We start from the raw sequence: 4,768 nt of genomic DNA, 5'->3' as shown, positions 1-4,768 counted from the left end.
CCAAGTTTTAAAATCTGGACAAAACAGCAGAATAAACAATTATAGCTCCGACCTAGGTGTGGCATTTAAAAGCCATTTTGCTTGCTTCATGTGCCACTTTAACGGCATTACAATCTGTGAAAACACAATACAGCTCTGAACTCAACAAAGCCAAGAAAACATCAAATCAGCTCAGCGTGCATGAGGGTGCTGCTGGCAAACATTAGAACCAAGTCCTTTTAAAACCCACTGTATGAAAGGCAGAAGTGCTCTGTGTGAAAAGTGTTTATTAGAGTTTGTAATGCCATCATTTAATACCAATGTAAGGTTGTTTTACCAAAACATGTACTTTTTGTTTTATCATGTTTTTACATAAATCCACAAAAATCATATTTCTTTTACTTTGGTTTTTAAGTCACCCTCTGTGACTCATGTCAGTTCCAAGTCCAATCGAACAGATCAAATTCTAGGAATAATCGGAAGATAAATCCCGATACTGCATTTGTTTTGATTGGCTGTTTTGTTGTCAGAAGAGGTAAATGTTTACAAAAAAAGAAATAAAGTGAATTTAAGCCTAATGCAAGGACAACCTAATTAAAATGAAAGACAGTGTCATGGTGCCTCTGTCAGCTTCCCTCCCCCTCCTCTCTCTGCTTGGCTCCTGATGATTCCCAGCTGTGTCCACTCACCTCATCACCGACCAAACCTACTTAAGGAGATCCAGAACCAGCATTCATTGCCAGTTTGTTGTCCCTGATGGTGCATAACCTGGTCTCTAGTTTAGTCCAAACGTTCATGTTCACGTCTAACTTTTGTATTGCCTCGCCTTCAGGACATTCTGACCACGAGTGGACACCTGAGTCACCGGATTGCCTGAGCCACAGAACCTCTCGGAACACCAAGAACCTCCAGCCTTGCCTCGAGCCATCACTGACCTCCAGCCTCGCCACAAAACCAACTCCGACCACCAGCCTCGCCTCAAGCCTTAACTACCTCAAGCTACGTCCAGCAACTTCACCCGCTGCTCTCCAGCCTCCAGCCAGATCTAGATCTCAAGCAACTCCGAATATCATTAAAACTTGACTTACCAACTTACTCACCTTGTGTTTTCCTTCCGAGTTCCAGCGCCTGGGTCTGCCTCGCCTAGCTTGCCATGACAGACAGTTCATGCACCTGATTTAAATATTCCACAAACGAATATCTATAGGAAAGAATATAGTAGAGGTGTAAAAACTAATCGAATACGCAAATCAGTTTCTATTCCTACGATCCAACCAGACCGTTGTGTCTGAGGCAAGTTATTAAATGGATCAAATCAACTTACAGTGGGGCAAAAAAGTATTCAGCCAGCCACCTATTGTTCAAGTTCTCCCACTTAAAAAGATAAGAGCGACCTGTAATTTTGATCATTGTATGTAATTATGAGAGACAAAATGAGAAAAATCCAGAAAATCATATTGTCTGACTTTTAAGAATTTATTTGTAAATTATGGTGGAAAATAAGTATTTGGTCACCTACAAACAATCAAGATTTCTGGCTGTCACAGACCTGTAACGTCTTCTGTAAGAGGATCCTCTGTCCTCCACTCATTACCTGTATTAATGACACCTGTTTGAACTGGTTATCTATAGAAAAGACACCTGTCCACAACCTCAAACAGTCACACTCCAAACTCCACTATGGCCAAGACCAAAGAGCTGTCTAAGGACACCAGAAACACAATTCTTGACCTGCACCAGGCTGGAAGACTGAATCTGCAACAGGAAAGCAGCTTGGTGTGAAGAAATCACCTTTTTCTGCCGTATGGTGCTGATCATGTGTTGTTGTAATAAAGTGATCAGAAGAAGCACCCCTGGTGATACAGGGGAGCGTATGACTCATAGTGGCTTTAATGGTTGGAACTTCAACAGGAACAGTCATTGGGATCTTTATAAAACTCTAAATATCATAGGAGGCCAGATTCAAGTGACGTGTCCCCATTACTACTCTGTATAGCAACTCACTGGGTACCAATAAACCATTAACCAACGAAGTGACCATCAGTCACCTCCTATCCATGGATGACACCTAGCTTTATACCAACAAGAAGACTCTACTTCACACTGTTGGAATATTTTAGAATTCTGCTTCCACCAACCGCTCTGGTAATCATGCTCATTACACTCAGCAACGCATTAGTGCAACAGCAAGTTTTAAATGCCATCAAAGGGTAAAGGAAGTTCTGAGAAGTCAGCTTCTTGGAATGGTTCTGATTAAGGCTGTCAACACATATTTCTCACCTGTCTCTGAATGCTCTGTTGGGATCCTAAACTGGTTAAATCTATTGATATCAAGGTTCTAACAATACGTGATTGGTCCCATCTTCAACGTCCATTGGCTATGCATTAAATGATAAAGAACAAATATGTATCAGATCTACCATCCAGGAAGAAAACATCCCTACATCAGCATGAACCAAAACAGTGAATAATTACCTAGTGAATACCTCAAGCAGGAGAGTTGAGAATGGCCGTACAAGATCAGGCCCTCAGCACAAGATCAACACTGGCTGTTGTCTACCACACCAGGCAGGAAACTTAGTGCAGGGTGTGCAGAGATGCTCACGCATGATAAATGCTTGGCATACATTATTTATAAACAGTACATAACAGTAAGTGCAAGATGCTAACAGTCAAGGCATATGTGCTAACCAAGAGGTTAGCATGAAGTACTAGTTAGAATCCCTAAACTGGAACATACCAAATTGGATGGACGTTTCAGATACAAACTGAGCAGATTGTCATGACTTGAAGGATTGATAGACCCAGATGCTAAAACCCAGAGAGAGGACGAAGATAGGTGAAAGGTAAGAAATGAGTTTTATTTCCTTCCAGGAAGGTTGGTGTGACTTGGTGGGCAGCTGGAGAGCAAAGCGGCTTGTGGCGTGGCTGGAGGTAAAAGCGCGGCTTGGCAAAGCTTGAGGGTTCCACCGGACTGCTGGAGAACTCGAGCTGACATCCACACTGGGGACTCTTGGAGGCTGGAATCCTGAGACAGAGAGAGGCAGGTTAAGCACAAGGCCAGACTTGAAAAAGGAAACATGAACTAGACTTGAGACCAGGTAGAGTCACCATAGAGGGTAACGAACTGGCGTTGGCTAATGGGTCTGGATCTCCTTAAGAGCAGAGCAGGTGATGAGGTGAATTGGTCCCAGCTGGTGGAGTCAGGAGCAGAGCAGGAGGGGGAGGGGGAGGAGACTGACAGGCACCATAACAGTACCCCCCCCTCAACGACCGCCTCCAGGCGGTCCAGGGCGGCGATCCGGGTGGGCGCGGTAGAAGTCCGTGATGAGGGTGGGGTCCAAAATGAGGGAGCGGGAGACCCAGGAGCGCTCCTCAGGACCGTACCCTTCCCAGTCGACGAGGAACTGATGGCCGCGACCCCGCCGCCGAACGTCCAGGATGCGGCTAACCGTGTAAGCCGGAGCACCGTCAATGATACGGGCGGGAGGTGGGGAAGTGGAAGGCGGGCACAAGGTGCTGTCAGAGACCGGCTTGATTTGAGAGATGTGGAACGAGGGATGAATTTTGAGTGCGGCCGGGAGCTTGAGGCGGACACATGAGGGGTTGATAACTTTATCAATGACGTATGGACCAATATACCTGGGGGCGAGTTTGCGAGACGTGGCCTGAATGGGGATATTCCTGGCGGAAAGCCACACCTTTTGGCCGGGTCGGTACTCGGGTCCCACCACCCTGTGACGGTTTGCCGTCCGGCAGTTTTGCTCCCTGGTGCGGACGAGCGCTGCCTTGGTCTGTTGCCAAACGCGCTGACAGCCCTGGAGATGGTCCTGCACAGATGGCACAGCCAGGTCGAGTTCGTGGGATGGGAACAACGGTGGTGAGAACCCGAGGGATGCTTCAAATGGGGAGATTCCTGTGGCAGAAGAGGGATGTGAATTGTGGGCATATTCAACCCATACTAGGTACTTGGACCAGTCAGCGGGGTTATCGGCGGCGATGCAACGGAGGGATGCCTCCAGCTCCTGATTTGCACGTTCTGCCTGGCCGTTGGACTGAGGGTGGTACCCTGACGTGAGGCTGACTGTGGCTCCCAGGGCAGAACAGAAGGCCTTCCACACCTGGGAGATGAATTGAGGTCCGCGGTCCGAAACGATGTCCAAACGAATGCCGTGATGCCTAAAAACATGGTGAACCAGAATGTCCGCTGTTTCTGTGGCTGTGGGGAGCTGATGGAGAGGGATGAAATGACAGAATTTAGAGAACCGGTCGATCACAGTAAAAATGACAGTGTGACCTTGGGAGTCAGGGAGACCGGTGACGAAGTCCACCGCGATGTGAGACCACGGTCGGCTAGGCGTAGGCAGAGGATGGAGAAGCCCTGAAGGTGGAGAGTGAGCCGACTTAGAACGGGCGCAGATGGAACATGCGGCCACGTACTCCCTGACGTCCTTATTAATGGTCGGCCAGAAAAAGCGTCTACGGATCAGGCTGATGGTTCGATGTATTCCCCCATGGCAGGCGATGCGTGAAGTGTGAGCCCATGAGATAACGTCCGACCTTAGGGAACTGGGGACAAATAACGTGCCATAAGGAGGAACAGGGTGATTGGGTTCCTCACCTTGGGCCTGGATGACTCTGGCCTCAATGTCCCAGGTAAGGTTTCCGACCACGCAGGTGGGGGGCAGGACGCTGGTGACGGAGGTGGATTCAGTGGAACAGAACTTTCGTGACAGAGCATCGGGCTTGGTGTTGCGAGACCCAGGACGGTACGTAATGGTGAAGTTAA

This window comes from Oryzias latipes, chromosome 13 (genome assembly GCF_002234675.1).
Source record: "Oryzias latipes chromosome 13, ASM223467v1".
NCBI lineage: Eukaryota > Metazoa > Chordata > Actinopteri > Beloniformes > Adrianichthyidae > Oryzias > Oryzias latipes.
The sequence above is the reverse complement of the archived record's forward strand: the minus strand, read 5'-3'. Positions refer to the sequence as shown.